Genomic DNA, 21,658 nt, shown 5'->3' on the forward strand with positions numbered 1-21,658 from the left:
TGTTGTGTCTGGTTGTATTACTGTTTCTTAAGTCAAGCCTTAACTATGAACATGCTTTAAGATGATACGGGTCTGTCAACATAAACCTGTAAAGGGCATGGATACTGTTCAGATAACCCAGGAATGTTGAGGCATAGTTGAATTCCTATGATAATTATTCCCTCTGATGTACCAGGCTGGGTGGAAAGGGTAAGATTGTGAGAATGAAAGGCAGATGATAATTGATAAGCATGGAGTAGCTGGGAACAAGTGTTGTTGAAACTGAAGGAAGAGCTAGGAAGGTGGTGACCAGATGCCAAGAGGCCTGGAGAGGGAAAGAGCTGATGTCTGCCCTGTGGTGGTGGTGCCATCTTTGTGAGCCCCGTTTGCCCAGCTTGTGCTGATCAGTTGACTGTTCACAAAACACAGCTCACAGGCGGAGTCCTGTCTTTGTGGGAAAGTCCCTGACAGCATCTTCAAAGGAATTGGAAGACACTGATCTTATGTGAAATGAACTGTTAGCACTAGGGGCAGAGAGAGCGGCACCAGCCAGCGTCCTCTGTGCACACATGTGCTTAGAATGGCTTGGGGCAGTGAGAAGAAACTGTTCCATAGCTGCTGAGGCAGTGTTGACATTGGGGTGTCAGTGATTCCTGACTCCACCACCTTAGCCTAGGTGAAAATCCTGTAGACCAAGTAACTCTTGAGTATTGTCTTTTGATGGTGGCGTGTTTGGTTTTTTTTTTTTTAACTGAAGTGCATGCACAAAGGAGCTCAGGAGACATTAGCTGACTTGGGATGACTTGAGGCCATCGTTGCTATTGCTTGATGAGTGTCCTGTCACTTGGTCCAGGTTCCATACATGAGTGACTGTCTCTCCCCAGGTCTCTGGTGACCCACGCTTTGGTCGGGCCACGAAGGACTCACCACTCCAGCTGCCCTGGGTAGCTGTGTTTGATCAGTTTCCTTTCTCACCCTGACTTACCTCTGGATCTAAAGCAAGCCCAGCAGCTGGAGGAGGGCTCTCTGCTTGGTGTTGCCCATCAAACCAGGGAGGCCAGCTGGCCACCAGTATCGGTGTGAACTCAGGAATAGAAATATGGGGCCTTTAAGATGAGAGGAGGAAAATCCATGAAGCATACCTGTAACCCCTAAAACCCAAGTGCCAGAATTAATCCCTAGATGCTGCTTCCATTTGAATAAAGTCACTGCTTTTACACTTGAAAAACGTTCAGAAATGTTAAACTCCATGAAAAGTGCTTTGGACTTGTACGAAACCATGCTGTTTGTCTCCTTCGATTGCCATTCAGCCAGTAATCTGTGGTGATTGGCACTGCACGTGGTTGGAGTTTGGATCTGGGGAAGGGTCTGTCTACAGAGCAGAACTTGGGCTTGCTCAGGAAGTGGACCGGGAAATTGATCATTGATACTTCCTGGGGCAAAGGAATGAGAATTTTGTTCTCTTCCCAGCCCCTCCTGGCAGTTCCTGCCTCCAGCCTGGTATGAGACAAGGTTGTTGCCTTCCTTCCGACAGTGGGGAAGGAGGTGAAAGCTGGACCTGCTTCTCTCCCTCGTCTGTTTTTCCTTCTAGATTTTGTTGTGCCAAATGTGTAAAACTTTGTAGGTGTATCTATTGAAATTTCACGAATCAAGAGCTTGTTCATTTAAACAGTTTGCTTTTTTAGCCGTAGAAAAAGTAGCAAATTCTCAGGGGCATCAGCCTTGCTGAGCTCGCCTTTTTTTCTGAAGTAAAATAGAGACAGACAGACAGTCCGTCTCCCCTAGGTGTCCGGCTGCACTGCATTAAACCCAGCTCAGTAATACAGGGAACCCTAGTGACCCGCAGGCCAAGGAACTTCCAGAAGCATTAAAAAAAAAAAAAAAAAAAGAAAAGAAAAAAAAGTTATATTCCACTGCCAAGTGGGTGGTCATTTAGCTGTTCGTCCCTTGTTTTTTATTTATTCCACAATTATGTTTGTGCTTTTTCTTGTGTAAACAGTAGTGAGGCGTATGTTTTTATGTGGCTTTAGAGAAAACTTCAGTCTTCAAAGAACTGTTCCAATTAGTTTCTTCTTGGAAAAAGTTATGCGTTAATTTGTTTCAAAATACTTAGGCATTCTTTGAATTATAAACTTGTGATGCAGGGATTTGTGAATGAGACGTTCACATGTGAAGATAAATGACTTCACTAGACATCTGTGTAAGCAGAATAAGATGTGTATATGTACATAAATTATAAGAAACCTGAACACCATTGTGCAGTGCCTTTTAGATGTTCTGCTTTCTAAAGTCTTCAAATTTTTGCATATATATTATATATATGATGTAATGTTATAGAAATATATGTATAATATACATATTTTTTCCAGGGGTATCTGATAGCTCTGTATTTTGTTATGGAAGTCGAAAGAAAAAAAAAGTATTTTACCTCAAAAATTAAAGTTAAATTTAAAAACAAAGGGTACTTAAATGTTTGCTGAGTGATGATTTTATTGTTCCTTGCACACTGTGCCAAAGTCTGCAGACTTCCTGCTAGCTTGCTTCACTGTACAGGTCCCTTGCAGGGGGCCAGCGGAGTGAGGGGCAGGGTCCTCAACAGTGCTGAAGCTTGTCTGTTTCCTTGAGTGAGTGACTAAGAGGTAGGGAGAAATCCTGCACACTGTAGCAGCATTTAGCCACATGGTCGCCTGTGGGAAAATGTCAGCCAGACAGATGCATCATGGTTTACAGTTTATTGTAGGATGATGAAAATGACCTGGGCTTAAATAGTAAATAGCAGTTGGACAGTTTGGGTATAAATAACAAATCATTGAATTTTAAAGTCACTCCAAAATGATGGACACAATAGTGTGTGAATTATAAAATAAACATAGGTTTGTGGTTATGTTTTCTTAGCATTTTTTTTTTTTAAGTGCATAGCAAGCCAATACTAGGGCATTAGTAATACTAGGGAAACTTAGTAATTCCCAGGAGAGGACAAGAATTACAGAAGGGAATTTTGGTTTCTGAATGTCATATAACCTGTCAAGGAAAATGACACAGACAGGCAACTTCATTTTGCCCATGGGGGCAGAGAGAGACCAAGCGCTGAGTTGTGCTTGAAGGAAAGAGATGTTGCGTGGCAAGAAAGTGTAGGTGAAAAGGCAGACACACGGGTGGGTCTGAGAGAATCCCCCTGCCAGTGAGGAGCTACCCTGCCGATGCACTCTGCTCAAGAAGAGGACAGCCAGTTCAGGCAGGAGCGATGGTGGCAGGCTTACAGGTCAGGAGGCTGGGAAGGAGGAGTGGGCAGCTGCCCTCTTAAGCCTCCTGGCAGCTGAAAGCAGAGAGACTCGTTTTCGGAACAAGCTGCACAGAGATCCACATCCGAGGCAGCAGGCCAGCCTAAGCTGACCCTTCAGTGATTAGGACGGGATGGCAAGTACTGGAATTCTGAACGAAGACAGAGCAATGGTGAGCGGGAGGGAAGAGAATGAGAGGCCTCAGCCCCTCATGGCAGGTTAGCCAGGAGGAAACCTTAGGTGGAGTCCCTAATAGTCTTCAGGGTAGTTTGGAAGGTCTCGTCCTGGCCTCTCTATGATCCTTGGCCACAGACACAGGCCGAATGCTTCGGCGTCAGAGCCAGTGAGGCACTTAGCACATACTGACCTTTCTAGAAGGGCTGCCTGTGCCGACTTCGTCCCCAGTTCAGCTGTGACCCTACTCCACAGAGGGGAGCCCTGGGCCTCAGAGAAACTCCTGGGTGCTAGCTGCTCTGCACAGGCCCACCCTGCCTGAGAACCTTCTTGCCCGACTTCTGGCCAAGTGTCCTCTCCAGAATGTTCAGCTCTGGCCCTACCTGCCTGGCCCTTCACAGGCAGGTGAGGAGCACATCTGTATCTATTTCAGCCCATGTACACTACTCAGCCTTTTCCGTTGCCACTGCCGGCCTGGTTGGTTGTCTGGCTTCTCTATGAACAGTCAGCAAACCAAGGTCCAACACAAGGTTAATACTTCATCTATCTCTCTGTCTCCAACTCCCGCCCTGCACTGGAACCTAAGGATGCTTGACAAAATGCTGATGAACTGACATCTTCCACTGTTGGGATGGAAGACGCAGATGTGCACAGGCCTCAAACACAGGCAAAAGGATGAGGCAGAGCGGGTGCAGGCATGTCATGTCTGGGCTCTAACTTCCAGGCCTTAGAGGAAGGCCCCTATGAAAGTTCAGCCTGTGGCTTCCATTCCAGCGGAGCCGCCTTCCACCTCCAGGCCCTGCCTCTCATCTGCTCCTCTGCCTGTTTCCTGACTCCACTCCTGCATCTGTACCTGTTCCCACCTTCCATGGGACGTGGTGGCTGGATTGATAGCCTCCTCCCCCTCCTCCCCTCCCCCTTACATAGTGTGCATGCATGCATGTGTGTGTAAGCCAGAGGTCAGTGTCAGGTTGGTTGGTTTGTTTGGTCACTCTCCAAATTATATTTTGAGACAGGGTCTCACTGAACCAGTTGATTAGACCATCATGCCAGCCAGCAATTCCTGTCTCCACCTCCCTGGCACTGGCTTGCAGGCACTTTTATACGGGTCTGGGGATCCAAACTCAGGTCCTTGTGCTTGCAAAGCATACAATTTGCTGATTAAGCCAACTTCCCACCCCTAGGTTTTCATTTGTCCAGATAGAATGTGAGCTAGAAAACTATGAACTGAAGTGTGCCCCCTGCCTAGGGACCTGCAGTTCTGCACTGGCCATTTGCTTTGTCTTCCTCTATGATTTTTCTGGTCCACACCCATGTCGCTGCTGTACCACCATGTGCCTGGTCCATCTTCATGCGTCTGCCTTTTGTCCTGCAGAGGAAAGTGGTCGGTGCAGGAGACCCCACCCCGGGTTCTCCAACCCTCTCTTCTGGCTTCCTTCCCCTCCTAGGAGCAGGAACTCTCCTGCCTCTGCCAGCCTGACAGCTCAGACACCTTGGGCAGTGTCGAGCTCTGTGGGCCTCCATTTCCCTGTGTTCACAGTGGTGCTAAGATGGTAAGTGAAGCACAGGCACTCGGCACTCAAACAGAGCAGCCCTGGCCTCACGGTTCCATCCATCCTCTGTGGAGCTTCATGCTTTACGCTTAACACTGCTCAAGAAGAGGCGGATAGCACCAGCTTGCTACAGACAGGAATTTGCACACACACTGTGAAGCACATGCACACACACACACACACACACACACACACACACACACACACACACACACAAGTGAATAGCACACTCACAGTGAAACCTAAAGCCAGTAAAGGTAGGAACCTGAGCCAAGGCTTCTTGGCTCCAGAACTCATACTATCACGCATTGCCTGCTGCAGACACTTCCTCCCTCCCTTCAGCCAAGAATCAGACAATCAGAACATGCTGGGCAAGCCAGCCTCGAGCCTTCTTTAGATGTCAGGCCAGGTGTTTCGGGTTGGAGTTGAGACCTTAGCAGGGATGCTGCTGGAATGTTCAGCACCTGCGGAGGTTTCCCTCCGGTCACATAGGCTTCAGAAGCTGGGAGACTTTGGAAGAAGAAAAGAAGGCACATACCAAAGCATTTCCAGAATGCAGAAGAGCAAGCAATCTTACACCTTCACCTACCCACCTCTGCCTACCCCAGGGGAACACTGATGGTCCCATGTGAAGAGCAGGCAATCTTACACCTTCACCTACCTACCTACCTCTGCCTACCCCAGGGGAACACTGATGGTCCCATGTGAAGAGCAGGCAATCTTACACCTTCACCTACCCACCTCTGCCTACCCCAGGGGACACTGACGGTCCCATGTTGAAAGGAGGACAGAAGCCCCACCACCCCCAGCTCTCTCACCCCAGCTCCAGTTGTCTAGGGATTAGGTCAGCAGACAACGGGGTGCACACCAGAAACCCAGGAGATGCCACCCAAACCACAGAGGTGAAGGTCTAGGACAAACAGCAGGCAGCTGGCCCCATCTCGGTTCTGTCTGTCAGTTCCCTAAGCCTGCTCCACCTCCAGCCACGGAGACTGGACCAGTGTGTGTGCACGCCTCAGGACCCGAGTCCCGAGAGCTGAAGACCAGTGAGACGGGAACTCACTGGCCTCTCTCCCAAGAGGGTCACAGCAGAGGCTAATCTGGAATCTCTGGCCGCAGAAAGGAGCTATTGTTATCCCCACTGTGCCAATGAAGAAAACAAAGAGCAGGGAGGCTAAGGGAACTGCCCAAGGTCAACAGTGATCTCCAAGTCCAGGCGTTGCCTTGCTCCACCGACAGCGCTCTACACACACACCCTCAAAGCTGCGACTCTTTGGGTTGCCACAGACTTTTCAGTCCTGAGACAGGAGCTCTGCTGTTCCCACGGTTGGAGGACATTCCCATGCCCTCACCCCATCTCAGACATCACAGCCCTCAAGTCCCCGCCTGCATACTGGAAGGCCCCAGATGGGTGAACGTCCCTCAGTGCTGGCACCTACCGCACTGCAGCCCCTACAAGCACCTTTGGATGAGTGGGGCCCAGGGCCTCCTCCCAGTCCCCTGCCTGCCCTCAGAGTCCAGTTCAGCCAGCACTAGCATATGGGCAGGGCTTTGTATGGAGGATTGTGCGCCCAGGACAGAACGAAATAAGAGGTATGGCACAACTAGTTCTCACTACCCAGGCAACCCAGGCTCTAGCCCCTGGTGTGACAAGGTGAGGGACACGGAGGAGCCCGGGAAGGCATCCCCCAGAAGGTAGTTGTTGAGAGTGGGACCCCTTGGAAGCAAAGAGGGGAGCTAGTGAGGAGCTATGGTGGAGATAGTCTGGACAGGTTGGCAGCTGACCCAGGTCGGAGGCAGGGGTGATACTTCAGGAGCCCAAGGAGTAAAAGCTGGGGTGGGAGGTGGACCGCCAGATGAATTTCTAAGAGGGCGGCGGGAAGATAGCGGCAGGCTGAGAGCAGGAGCGCCCGAGTGCCTGCCCGTGGTATTGATCGGCTGGATTACTCAATTTCACTGGTATTGATCAGGTAATTGCTTTATCTTGAGTCTCCACATTCTCTGGTCCCCTCTTCTCTCCCTCTTGTTTTTCCTTGTCAACCTGACAGGGCTCCTTACCGCAGAATTTAGAGTTTGATTAGGCAGCTTTGGGTTGGTATCTGGGCAGAAACGAGGAACGAGGTGGCCGGAGGGATGGACCAGCCATGCTTGGAGCCTCTGAATTCTTTTCCAAGAAATCCTCCCTGGCCCCAGTCAGTGGCGATGCCTAGCCAGGATGCACATCAGGTTCTCGGGGGTCCAAGAAAAGCAACCCATGAGTGACCCCCAAACTCCGGAGGCCTACAGCCTCCGCCAACCTCCTTGCTACTCCACCATGCTGCTCCCATCACTGCCAGCCCTGGGGTACCCCAGTTCTGGCCTACCACAGGCTCTGGACACCCTACCTCCAAACCTCAGTCTGTCTTCCCCCTCTTAATGCGCTTTCAGGGCATCTTAGGTCAGACATGAGTCCAGCTTGCTCCTGATACCCCTCACGCCTGTCCTTATTTCCCGCCTTCCTCCCCCTTTCCCTTGCCTCCCCTCCCAGACCCCAGAAGCCCAATCTCCCAGACCTCAAACCCCCCCGCACGCTACTGCTAGGGGAGGAGACTAGGCCGAGAAAAGAGACACAGTTCCCTGGGGAGCTCTTGAGAACAGCAGCCCTGCCCTCTCTAGGCCTCTCCCTCCCCTGCCCACTCTGAGGAAAGAGCCTGGAGCCTTTAGGAGGAACTCTACACAGAAGGCTGAAGACAAGGCCCAAAGGGAGCGGCATTCTGCAAGAGTCAGTTCTCCGCCATCTTCAAAGCATAGCCCTGACGGCAGTGATCCAGGAGAACCGAGCACCCCAGGTCACCGTCATGGAGAAGGCTGGAGGGGCCACCAGTTAGTCCGCACTCCAGGTCCTGGCACCCAAGCATTCAGGCCCCAACACAAGGCCCCGCACCCAGGAGCACAGGGCAGGGTCACGGGAACAGCTGCCACTCTGGGCTCCTGCAAGTGTCAGCAGTGGCCAGGGGACCGAGGCTCTGCCCAAAGCTCCACCTGAGAACTCAAGTTTAGGACATCGATGATGCTGCTGCTGCTGCTACAGCCCGGCAGCTTACATCTTTGAGGTCCTGCCCAGGCCTCGGGTTCCGACAAACACGACATCAGGTCCTACAATAGGGACAGCCTTCCAGAGACTTCTGCAATCTCCCCGTGGGGCTCCCCTATGGTGCTCCCCTGTGGGGGCCCCCATGAGGCCCAGTGCCGCACAGTCCTCGAGAAGCCAGGAGTAGGGAGCAGTAGAGAGATGAGGTGAGTGAAGAACTAAGGCCTCTTTCCTGCCCCCACCTCAGACAGCATCCAAAGTGCTGGGGAAGCAGGGCCCAGGGGGCGAGCCTACAGCCTCAGCTCTCAGGAGGCAAGGGGTGGGAGGAACACAAATTCACGGCTAGCCTGGTCTTACATGCTGACCTCTGGTTCCCCCTTCCCCTGCCCCGCCCCCCCCCCCACACAAAAAAAAAAATTCAAAGTGCTAGAGAGCAAGACAAAGCACTGGCTCTGCTCCCGGGGATCCACAGCATGCGGGGAACTGATGCTCTGAGGGCTGGAAGTCCACAGGGAGCATATAGTGCCGTTGCCCAGACGCCCCCCCCCCATCCCCCAGTTCAGGGTAGCCTCCTGGAGATCACGAACCAGCCCTACCTCCTCAGAGCCTCTGCCTCCCCATAACCATCCCTCACTCAAGACCTCCAGGCCCTGACCTGTCTGTCTCCTTTGAGGAAGGAAACCACCAGGCAGAGTTGAGGAAGGGCTAGAAGCCAAGCCCCAGAAAGTGGTGTCTCTCTCTCTCTCTCTCTCTCTCTCTCTCTCTCTCTCTCTCTCTCTCTCTCTCTCTCTGTGTGTGTGTGTGTGTGTGTGTGTGTGTGTGTCTGTCGTCTGTCTCTGTCTCTCTCTGACACACACACACACACACACACACACACACACACACACACACACACGGGGCCAGGAGCACAGTGTCAGGTGAGACATGCAGGAGAGGATGGAGTCCTGACCAGGCCCTGTATCTGCTGACTGCTCACTAGCAGGCCGCTGACACTGTCTCTCATAAGACCCAGTACAGCTCTCCTCTGCAGCGGTCCAGAGTGGGGACAACCGGTCCGACCTGGCTCCTCGGCTCCCTCCCTCTGCCTAGGGAAGCGCCTACCACAACAGCTCTGGAGGCCCTTCTAATTCTCCCTCCATCCACACACCTTGGCCTTTCTACTTCCTCTCTTCGTGACCTTTCTCTGGTCCTTCCTTTCCTGGCACCTATTCTTCCATGCACTTTAGCTTTCCTAAGCCCAGGCCCAGAAGGAGCAAGACCAGCCGCCTGGGTTTTCCTGAGACTGATTTCTGAAACTCCTGCGCCTGGGAAGCCCTTAGCCCTGGTAAAAACGGGATGGTTGAGTGGCCCTCAGGGTGCTGCCCTGACTGGAGCAGCCTTTTCCTGTGAGCGCTGAGATGCCAGCAGCATTTGCCCAGTGTCCAAGAGACAAAGACGGGCCAGCCACAAACATGCAGATACCCAAACGCCCACGGTCTCTGAGACAAAGCACGCCGCAGACAGCCACCGAAACCCAGACCTCACGCTCGCATTCACACACAGCTTCCGTGCGGCTCACACACCCACGTGTGACAGGCCTCCGTGGACAGATAGGCCCAGGGACGCTGGAAACAAAAACTGGCCTGGACACCCACACACACACACAAATACAGCCCCAGGCTGAGAGCCACAGAGGAACGAATCCTCATTCCGCCACGGCTACACAGACCTACTGAGGCAGACAGTGGAATTCAGGCGCCCACACTGGAACCGGCCCTCCCACAGACACGGGAGCACAAAGCGGTCTCCACCTGTGCCCAGGGGGAGCCGGTCCACACACTCCAGGCCTGTCCCTGTTCCCACTGGGAAGACAGGGGCCTGGGCAGGCTCATAGGATTCCTCCAACAGCCCCGCAGGGCGGGACCAGAGCAGCAGCCCCTGGGAGGGCAGCAGGAGCCTTCCTCTCTCAGCAGCGGTGGGGGAGAGAAGTGTGAGTGAAATAGGTTTATTACTGGGAGTCTGTGGCCTCGATTGGAATCGATCCCACATGTCACCTTCTATTGATGCTAATGGGACTTGAAGGGTCTCCAGTCTCTGGGATACCACAGGCCTGCAGCACCGGTTCCCCACACCCTCTTGCCCACCTCCCTGGCCTCACAACCCCAGCCTCTCCCTCGCCTCCGCACCTGCTTTCCTTGGCCATCTCTGGCCAGCTAGGGACTTCATTCCTTTTCAAGAGCCCATCTGCCTCTCTGAATCCAGTAAGGCCACAACCTTCTGGCCATCCTTATCCCCTGCCACGGATACAGGACAGAATACAGACAGGAGGCCGTGGGCCGGGCCCCTCTCTCTCCAACAGCTAGCCAAAGTGTGCTTGTAGGTGTGTCTTTTGTGGTGACTAGGCTGGCTGGATAAGTGCCCCCACCCCACCCCCCGGAATCCCAGTGGGTCCTCAGAACTTCCCTGGACCAGGCTGAGGGAGGGGTCTTGCCTTCTTGCTGCTCAGGGAAGGAAAGGGTGCCCTGAATCCCCATTCCCAAGCCCTGGAAAAGCCTTACCCAAGGTCTGGGCCCATGCAGAGTTTACTTCCATGGTGTGGTTTTACCAACCCCACAGCAAAGTGAAAGTGAGGAAGTCCTGGAGCCCCGTAGAGGTGAGAGGAATGTCCCTTTTAGTGCACCTGTATTGCCTGAGAATGCACCCCAAGCCTTGGTGCCCAGCATGGCTGAGAGGAGACACCTTATCCCACTGTGCTCAGGTGGGCTCGAGGAGACACCCAGAGCCATCCAGCCTTAAGCCAGAAGGACGGTGTCTCACCCACTCCCAGAGGACGGGCTTCTCTGTCACCCCTTCAATCAGCACAGGCCAGAGCGGCTGAGAGACTGAAAGGGGGATCAGAAGAACTATGGATATGGATATTCTTGGAAATGAAGTTGACATTTCTTTAGTTGATTTTTTTTTTTCCAGACAGATTCTCGTGTAGCCTAGGCTGGCCTCAAATTCAGTTATGTAGGCTTGGCTAGCCTTGAACTTCTGATCCTCTTACCTCTGTGTCTCCAAGCTGAGATGACAAGTGTGGGCCACCAGACCTAACTTGTTTTGTCTGGAGGTTTTTGTTTTTCCCTGTGGTACTAGGAATTGAACCCAGGGCTTCCCATATGCAAGGCAAACCCTCTACCACACGGCTCCTCCCCGGCCTTGTTTTTACTTTTTTGAGACAGGATCTCAATACGTGGTACAGGCTGCACTTGAACTCACTCTGCAGGCCAAGTTGGCCTTGAACTTGGGATCTTCCTGGCTCAGCTTCCAAAGTGCTAGGATTACAGGCACAGATTACCACACTCAACGTGTTCTAAACCACCTTCAAAACCCCAACTAAGCTGGTGTGATGGTGCACACTTGAAATCTCACCACTCCCTGGAAGCAAACCCAGGAGGATTGCCATGAATTCAAAGCCAGCAAGGACCATCCTCCGATGGAATGAGGTCTTGTCTCAAGAACTTAAAAAAAAAAAAAATTAATGAATTAACTTGTGTGTCAAGGCTACATGAGAGGTTGGGTGCTGAGTGTGGGGTATAAGAGGAATATGGGTGCCTCCTGGCATCCTGCTCAGTGACCAGGGCCTGCTGCCCCAGGGCTCTGCCCACTTTGCTTCTATCTTGTGGAGGAAACAGCTAGCCAACTGAGAAGCCATCTTCAAGCCCAGGGCCTGGCTGCTAGCTCCGTTCCTGGACTAGTCTGTGTACAGTGACGTGGGCCAGGAAGGCAGGGAAGCCGGAGGTGGGCAGCGAGGAGGCTGCCCTCTCAGGTGTCCCGGAAGACAAGAGGAAGCATGCTGGGGTAGCGACCGACCGAGCGAGAGAGAAGAGGTGGAAACTCCACAGAAGCGGCAGCCAGTGCCTCCAGCTCACTCCCTGGTGGTGGCCTGGGTCCCGGAAGGGACTTTGCCCCAGGGGTATAATAGCCGTGGCCTACAGAGGAGCCTTCTGCCTCCTGAGCACGGGTGTCGGAGGTGGACAGGAGGCACTGTGCCCAATCTTTAAACTCTTAAGTAAGCGAGCTTGGGTGGGTGAGGGTGAGCAAGGGGCAGGCCGGCCTCCCGCGGTGAGACGCCACGACACTCCACCCCTTGCCCATTATGGTGCTCTGCCACCCCTCCTGTGTGGCTCTGGCCTAAGGAGCCCCCCACCCAGGACCCTCTCTCCCTCCCTGAACCCAAGCTCTTGTCTTTTATCAATCAGCCTCTCTCCCACCTGTCCATCACGTTAGCTTCGGTTGATTTAACCAGAAAACAAGCCCGGAATGTAATTCCATGCTCTCTATCCCCATCTCCCTTCCGCTGGGAGAGGCGGGGTGCCGAGGGGTGGGGGCACGGCCTCCCAGAATCAGTGAAGACAGGAAAATCATACTGATCCCCACCGACATCCGTCAGCCATCCCTCCCGGCTGAGGGCTGGAAAACTGAACAGGCTCCAAGGTGACTTGGTCCCAAGGTATCCACCTGAAAGCCTGTTTCTTAAGTATCTCCTCCCCAGGATGTCCTGGGAATCCTAGCCCTTACCTTGTTCCTCTGTTGAGTCTGATGCCTCTGTAGTCACTGTGTCCTAGCTTGCTTAATCTTTAGTTGGAAGTTCTTCCTGCTGTCTAACTTCAAGCCAAATCAATAAAGTCTACATTTTTTTAAAATAAACCTGTAGAACTGTAAGAGAATAGATATAGTAAGTGCCTTAAACCTTTCAAAAAGGAGCTTGAGTAACTATCATATGGGAGATGGGACTCAGGGTGAAAGAGTTTGCCTAGCCATGTCCTCAGTACTGGAGAGTGAGTAAAAAAAAAATGCTTAAAAATCAATCATCTATCATTTCATTTGAGCCAAAGAAGGAAAGTTGAAGACTGTGACAGTTTGTCACTAGTGAACAAGAGGGCACCCAGGGGAAAGGCAGCAGTAGAGTACAAGTCTGGGAGGTATGAGGTCAGTCTTCAGGTCCGAACTATCTCCACAGAAAGCTGTACAAGAAAGGGGCTGAAAGAATGAGATGGCCAGACAACTGGCAGGACTTCCCAGTGGGTCAGCAACCTTTCGAAGAATTGAAAACGAAGGACTCTCCCTATCAGGTGCCTTAGGATACGGCTGACACATAGGAAGATGCCTTACTCTGCTGCAAGGTGTGTATGTGTAGGGGTGGTGCCGGGCTGGGGCATAGGGCCGTGCCACTGGCCCTTGAAGGGTTAATGGCACTGTCTGCAGACCACATCGACTCCCCCGGGAGCTTGGAGATCCCTCTCATTTTAAGTAACCCTAACACATGATGAGCGAGGGCAAGGAAGGAGCCGGAAGGAGCCGGACTGCGTGCACACAGAACTGCCCGCTACAAGGCGGTAGGTAAGCCACTCTGGCAGGTCTGTGACAGACGCTCCTCTCTGTGCACCTGCCTGGCTATGGAGCCTGTTCTGGGGCAGCTGGGAAGGGGGAAGCAAGGAGCCAAGACCCACGGGGGTGGCGAGGCTTTTCTTTCTACAGAAAAATGGTACCTAACTGGAGTTGTGGACTCAGGGCAGAGAGCCCCCTGGCATCTGGGAGGATGTCACAGAGACGTAGCCTGGGGTTCTTCTCTGCAGGTGGGGGCCACGGGGGGTCCAGTGTCTGCTCTCCGGGACAGACCAGACTCCGGGATAAATGGTAAGCAAATAACCAAGACCTCAGCCAACTCCTCAGCCAGCCAGCCATGTGATCCAGAGGAGCCACGCACCCAAGGCTCGTTTCTGCCATGGGGGGAGGAGGGGCTGAGGGTAAAAGAGCAGTTGTTGAGGCTCACAGAGGGGCAGATGGAGGCAGATGAGTTGGGGAGCATCACAGAGTTGGCAGAGAGTGCCAGGATGGGGCAGAGGAGCGATGCTCCCTCCTGAGTCTGGCGGGAGGCACTGAAGGGATGCATGCCTCTGCTCGGGCAAGAGGATTCGGCTCCATCCACCTGCCTCTCTCCCTTCTTCAGACCCCTAGGACCCTTTCCCAAAGAACTGGGACCAAGAATCCTGGAGTATGAGAACCCCTGTGGTAGAGAGCACAGATGCAGGCTAGAGAGGCCGGCAAGATGCCAGGAGAAAGTCCTGAGCTCTCCCCGAGCCCTTCGGGGCGGCTGAGGAGGGGGGGCTGCTTGATCTTTCTGCTTTGCCCATGGGCAGTGAGGCCTCAGGGGCATAGACGCGCAGCACAGAACCAGCTGAGAGGACGTCAGACCCGATGGAAAGTGAAGGGCGCAGGTCTAGGCTGGAGGTCTAAGCTGGATGTCAGCATGGGGGATGGTGGTCGGGGACTGAGTCAGAAGGTGTCACTGGCCTCAGCTTGGGAGGCTGTCTCCTGCCTCGGGTGCCTGCCACCTCCGCTACTGCCCTGATTTTCTGGCTGGTCTACCTAAAGCCCAACCCCGGAGCTGTGGTCAGCTCACCCAGCTCAACCGTTTGCTGGAACTTTCATCTCCCGCTAGCCTTGCTCAGTGGCTCCTTTAGTGCCCACTGCAGGGGATTTCTTGCTCCTGGTGGGGAGACGAAGGCTGGGGTGGGGGGTCTTCAGGGGGCCCCTTAAGGCACAGCTGATAGGAATATGATGAATGAGACCAGCACTGGGGGGAAGAGAGGGAGGGCTGGGGGCAGCTGTGGGAAAGGAACAGCCTCTGAGAGTCAGTGGGTGGGAAGAACCAGGAAAGGGCAAGACACGAAAGGTGACCAGGCCAGCCAGCACAGAACAGGGCCAGGTGATAAGTCGTGAGGCTGAGACCCGGGGAGACTAGCCACCCAGGCAGGCAGAAGGGGTGACCAGAGACAGCGGAGAGCTGAGGAGAAAAGCACAGAGAAACAGCCCAGCGAGAGGAGGCCACAGGTGGGAAGGAAGGCTAGCCGAGAGGGGAGGAGTAGTCGGAGGAGAGCTGGGGTCAGAGGAGGGGTGAGGGCCAGGCTGATGCCTGGGACAGCCACCTCTGTGGCCCGTTCCCCTAAGCCCTGGCTCCACCAGAGCATCTGGGAGGGGGGGGTTGTTTTGTTTTTTTGTCAACCTTCACTAACTGACCATTCCTGTCAACCTGATGGGAGTTGTCATAGGGTGTCTGGGTTTAGAGTCCAAAACCTATTAAATCCTGCTGCCCCTAAAGAGGGTAGAAGGAGGGGGCCACAGGGGTGAGGCTGCCACCAGAGGCTAGGTGGAGACCTAAGACCCCTGAGGAGGGCTTGAGGGAGTCTCTCCCAGAAGCTGTCATCCCCAAGGGAGGTGGGGACACCAAGTGTCCTCAGCCAGGGGACAAGGGAAAGGAGGCTGCCTGCTCTGCCCCAAGGTCCCCAGCTGCTCCACCCAAGGTCCCAGCCCCTTTACAGCTTGGATATGATCAGCAGGGCCCGAGGTCAGCACCAAAGACCCAGGGGAATGTTGGAAGTCCCAAGCAGTCTGGGGACTCCGCAGAGGGGAGGGGCAGCCCATTCCACCTGTGGAGCCTTCTGCCGGCTGCCTAGGGGCCAGGGGTGACTCTGGACCTCACCGTCCAGGCTCCACCTCTCGTGGCTTTGCTCATGAGTCTGCTCCTGCTGTTTTGCCCAGTCGCTCTGGTCACTTGGTCCCAGTGACAGCGTGACTTTCCTTTTTTATAACTTTTATCATTCGTTTTGTTTTGTTTGAGGCAGAGCCCACCCACAGCACCTTTGCTGGCCTAAAACTCTCTTTGAAGCTCAGGCTGGCTTTGAACTTGGGGCAAGCCTTGTCCCTGCCTTTCAAGTGCTGGGTTTACAGTGTGAGCTTCCCCCATCCAGGACTTCAAAATTACTTTCAGTGTATGTTTCTACATACGTGCTCAAATGCTAGTGTGTAATACGTGTGTGTCTGTATGTCTGTGTATGTCTTTGTGTGTGTCTCTACATGTGTGCATGTCTGTCTCTTAATGTGTGTCTGTATGTCTGTGTCTATGTCTCTGTATATCTATGTGTGTATGTGTCTGTGTGTATCTGTGTCTGTGTGTCTGTATGTTTCTGTGTGTTCAGATCTGTGTGTGTGTCTGTGTGTATGCATCCATGTGTGTATGTGTTGTGTTGTTCTGTGTGTATGTTTCTCTGTGTGTGTATGTGTCTGTGTGTGCCTCTATGTGTCTCTGTGTATCTATTTGTGTGTGTCCATGTCTGTGTGTCTCTTGTGTCTCTGTGTTTGTGTGTGTCTGTGTCTATATGTCTGTTAGTGTCTCTATGTGTCTGTGTGTGTGTATGTGTGTGCATTTGTGAGTATGTGTCCACGTCTGTATGTGTGTGCGTCTGTGTGTATGTGTGTCTTGTCTGTCTGTATGTGTATGTCTGTGTGCATGTGTCTGTGTATGTCTATATGTGTCTCTGTGTATCTATCTGTGTGTCTGTGTGTGTCTCTGTGTCTCTTGTGTGTTTGTGTGTGTCTGTGTGCAACTGTCTCTATGTGTCTGTGTCCCCCTATGTGTCTCTGTGTTTGTGTCTGTGTGTGTTTGTGCGTGTGTGTCCATGTCTGTACATGTGTGTGTCTGTGTGTATATGTGTCTTGTCTGTCTCTATGTGTATGTCTGTGTGTGTCTGTGTGTGTCCATGTCTGTGTGTGTTTGTGTATGTGTCCATGTCTCTGTGTGTGTGTGTCCGTCCATGTCTGTATATGTGTGTATCTGTGTGTATATGTGTCTTGTTTGTCTCTATGTGTATGTCTGTGTGCATGTGTCCGTGTATGTCTGTGTCTCCGTGCATCTATTTGTGTTGTGCTGTGTCTGTGTGTCTCTGTGTGTCTCTATGTGTCTCTCTGTGTGTCTGTGTGTATTTGCCCATATCTGTATGTACGTGTGTCTTTCTGTCTGTGTGTATATGTCAATGTCTCTGTGTGTCTGTCTGTCTGTCTGTATGCTCCTATCTTTCTCAGACTTTGCCCACTGGGCAGCTGGCCTCTGGCTTTCTGGAACTACTGTTGAAATTTTTTCTGGCAAAGAGCCCACACCCCAGGCTTGGCTGGACAGTTTCCTCTGGGGCGGTGGGTGTGTGTGTTTGTGTGTGTGTGTGTGTGTGTGTGTGTGTGTGTGTGTGTGTGTGTGCAGGGCTCCTGGCAGCCTTCCTCTCTCCTTAGAGTTCAACTCTTCTGCCCCGGTTGACCAATCCCATCAGAGCCTGGAGTCAGACAGACCTGTTCCTGTCTAGTTCCACCACTTGGCAGGGTCTTGAGCAAGTCTCTTAATCTTTCTGAGCCTCTGTTTCCTCTGCTTACAAAATGCAGTCAATGCTGACCTCAAAAGGTTATTGTGAGGAATCAGTGAAGAAACTTAACAAGAGCGGCACCCCAGCCTGAACCGTGACCATCCCAGTTCACAGGGCCGCAAGTGTAAAGAGGAGAAGCAGCAGCTTGGGAGGTTTTCTTTGGTGCCGCGCCCGGCTTAAGCTTTACTCCTTATTGTTCTCATCATTATCTCTACTGCTTCTATTAAATAATGACCTAGAACCTACTTGTGTTGTAATGAACACTTGTACTGGCCAAGGGGATTAACATTATTAGTAATCAGCGTGATGGCGGTGGTAATAACAATCACCTGCTGCTGTAGCCCTTCCAGAAATACAAAGTGCTCTGGAGACCCGCAGTGATCATTCCAGATGGGGCTATGGTCCTTTAAGATCTATGGTTCCCCGTACTCATCCTGTCAGCCACTGTGCCAATCTTGCCATGGGTGTCACCGGGCTGCTGACAGGGCAGCACACAGAATGTGGCCAGTCTCCGAGTGTGCAGCCCACAGCACAAGAGAGCCAAAGCGGGGGTTCCCGAGAACAGGTCAGAGGGCACAGACGGGATGCTCCCAGCCGGGGAAGTTCTACGCCAATGTGTACGTCACAGTGACACAAGAGACTGGCTAGATGGCTTGGCAGATAAGCGCTTGCCGAGCGAGCCTGGTGACCTGAGTTAGATCCCCGGACCCACTTCAAAATGAAAGGAGAGAACAGACTCCACAAACTTGTCCTCTGATCTCCACACGCATGCCACAGGCGTGGGTGCACACACATGCACACACAGACACGCTAATAAAGTTGAAGGGTTTGTTGTTGTTGTTGTTGTTAAAAGTGACACACAAGGAATTAAGGTTAAGGGACAAAGACAGTTGACACCCACGGAGGCAGAGCTGAAAGCTGCTCTTCTCTGGGAAGCCTCCCCTGTCAGCTCAGGGCCGCAGGCAGGAAAGGAAGGATTTTCAGGAGACGGTTGGCAGGACTTCCTATCTGTCACCAAGGCTTCCCACACCCAGGGCTGGCAAGCTTCCTGAGCACTCATGAGCACAAGCGTGGCACATCTGGGCAGGAAGCTGCTGCACCAAGTCCAGGAGACTCAGTCTCCCCCAACCCCACGCCACTCTGGCTCCATGTTGGGTTTTGTTTGGGGAGCCACTTGCTTATGCTGTGCTTGGGTTTTCTTTCGTTTCGTTTATTGAGACAGGTCTCTTGTAGCCCAGGCTGGCCTCGAACTTGCTATGTAGCTGAGGTTGGCCTTGAACTCTTGTTCCTCCTGCCTCTGCCTTCCAAGTGCTGGGAACAGTCATGCCCCATGACTGTTTTGTCTTTTTTCAGGTAGGGGAGGAGGTGTCAGCAGCCTGCCTATCTCTGTGGCTGAATTGTGTAAATCTTTTTTCTTGTCTTTTTCCTTTCTTTTTTTTTTCTTTCTCATGAAAATGTAAGGACACCCCTTTCATAAGCAAGGCCTAGGGACCCTACATGTGCCTAGTTCTAGAACACATACATGTCATTAACCCTACATATTCACAGCTCTGGATCCCCTCTTTTTTTTCCTCCTCCTCCTCTTCCTCCTCCTCTTCTTCACAGGGTCTCACTGTGTAACTCAGGTTGTCCTAGAACTCTGTGTAGCCCAAGCTGGCCTGGACCTGTGATGATCTCCCTGCCTCTGCCTCCTGAGTGCGGGACTTTACAGGCATGTACACCATGCCCAACTAGAGTCTTAGGAATTTGATCTGAGGTCTTGCTTTCTAGTCTTGCACTTGGCGAATGACCTTGGGGAAGCTCGGAGTGGCCTCTAAGACCAGCTATGCTCCAGAGGTTCCTGACACCCAAATCACAGTTCAGGGACACATGGCCAAGTACCTCACAGCGTGTCAGACGTGTGCTGCCATAGGTTCCGCCGGCCCATGTGATCGAGATCCCTATTTTGAAAAGACTTTAGATGATTCTCATACTCATGAAAGTCAAGATGCGCTGCCATGGGTGACATGTTTTTAAAGTCCTGGGGAAACTCCGCAGAGAGAGTTCTAAGGATGATTGAAGCTACTCTGTGGGCCTTGGTCAAGTCACCCTCTCTCTCTTAAGTCTTTTCTGGAATGACAGGAGGCTGCTACACACCGATGTCTGTGTGCCCTCCAGACCTACTAAGCTCTAGTTGAGAACAATGCCGAACTCACCAGCATGGGAGACCAGAGCTAAGGCTCCCCATCCTGCTCTGTGGCCTCTCTCCTGTCCTTCCTCAGTCCTCTTGCACACTAATCACACCCCCCTAGTGGCCGTAGAAGCCGGCATCATGTGCCAGCATCCTCTCTTCAGCCCAGGCTTGCCCTTCCCTTAGCCTACCTCCGGCAAGCCTGTCTCCCCGGAGATAGTTCTAAAACCTTTCCCTGATTTCCCTGACGACACACCCCGAGAACCAGCAAGATCCCTCTTCCTGACCCACGGTTCATTAAGCACCTATGAACACAAGGCACGGCGCCAGGATGGGATCCAAATGGCCAGCACTGAACAAGACAGTCCGGGTTCCTGAGCTCCAAGGGAGGCACAGCTGTCAAAGACAGATACTATCGAGTGCCGGCTTGAACAGCGGATGTGCTGAAAGTAGAACTATATAGAGACTGGCATCTCAGTGAACAAAAATGCCACACAAATCCACGAAGACCCCATACTTCTTGCCTTTGGCCCCTCTGGGCTCACTGTCAGCCAGCCTAGCCCCTTTAGGGCGGCTCCTGAATCTCGATGGCCCAGGGACTGTCAGTGGTCTAGACCCCCACAGGCGCATCTGTGATGTGTGGGTCAGCCACTCCCAGGACCTGGCTGGCCCTGTCCAGGCTGACTCCAATCTGGGATAGCCTGGGAAGCTCCAAGGGCAGAGGCCGCGGCTCCCTCTCACCCGGAGAAGGAGAAGAGGGTCAGAAAGGCACCCACAGCCACAGGAGCTCTGGAGCCGCAGCACGGCCATGCTGAGACGGCAGACAGGGGCGTGGCCCAGCGGCGGACAACCCTGGCCCTGGCCAGACACGACGCCTCTGCCTCCCTGATGCACAGGGGCAAGCCTGGAGGAGCATGACTTGAATTTCTGATCTCGGCCAGGTAGCCCTGGCCCCCATCATTTCAGGCCATCCATCTATCTATATCCATTCACCTAAATCTGTCACTTCCCCTCTCGGGCCCCAGGCTGTGGGAGGGAGACTCTAAAAGCGGGTGCTGCCCCTAAACTACCCTGAAAGGAGGTAACAACTTTCGGAGGAAACATACAAAATAAAGACTAGGTCCTACATAGTTTTGGATGACGGAAGCCAAGGCGGTAACTTTTTTGTTGTTGTTGTTTAATGCAACAACAAAAGAATGAGAGCATTGGAACGTCATTAGCGGTCATTTATTCTGTCAGCGGTCACTTACGGTCGACTGTGCACCAGGCCTTTGGGCTTTGGTGAAAACAACACAAAAATCCCTGCCTTTCTCCAATGTGAAACTGTTGTAAAAGTTACCAGAAGGGGAGGCCAAGTGTGGTGGTGCATGCCAACAATGCCAGCACTCAGCGGGTGGCAGCGGCAGGGTCAGGAGTTCAAGGTCAACTTCGCTTCAGCTGCACCGAGTGAGACTCAGCGTGTGAACTACATGAGAACCTGTCTCAAAACAACCAGAAAACGTTGGCAGTATGTATACAGGCCACCGCTCCTCTACTCAACGTAAAGAAAAATAAATACCATTCCCTCTTCTCAAAATCAAAATCCTGCTGAGCCCTAAGGACTATTTGTCTCTCGGTCTCAATCCTCCATCTCTGCTCAGGATGGAGGACCATTTGCCGTTTCTCCTTGGGCTCTGACCCAAGCCACCACCCGGGGGGCGGATAGCCTCTGAGCCAAGAAGGTCCCCACAGGTTGGGCTTACCCTGCATACAAGGAAACTCTTGCCTTAGCTCCCTTTCTGTCCTGGACTCTTCCTTCCTCACCTCCATTCTTTCCCTTTTTTTCAGCAGGCCTGAGGTTCAGACTCAAGCCTTTCTCACCTACCACTCACCATGCACTGCCGCTGCTTCTCGGAAGGCATCCCGACCACCCCTGTCAACTACTGGATCTCAGGTGAGACTCCCGGCCTCCTCCCCAGGCTCTTCAAGTTGACTTGGGTGGGGCCCGAGGACAGTAGGTGACCCTCACGCTCCCCCCACGCCAGGTCTGGCCTTCCCCGATTGGGCCTTCAAAGCCGAGTCGTCGCCAGGCTCCCGGCAGATCCAGCTGTGGCACTTCATCCTGGAACTGCTGCAGAAGGAAGAGTTCTGCCATGTCATCGCCTGGCAGCAGGGAGAATACGGGGAGTTCGTCATCAAGGACCCAGACGAAGTGGCCCGCCTCTGGGGCCGCAGGAAGT

Source organism: Peromyscus leucopus, chromosome 6, assembly GCF_004664715.2.
Source record: "Peromyscus leucopus breed LL Stock chromosome 6, UCI_PerLeu_2.1, whole genome shotgun sequence".
Taxonomy (NCBI): Eukaryota; Metazoa; Chordata; class Mammalia; order Rodentia; family Cricetidae; genus Peromyscus; species Peromyscus leucopus.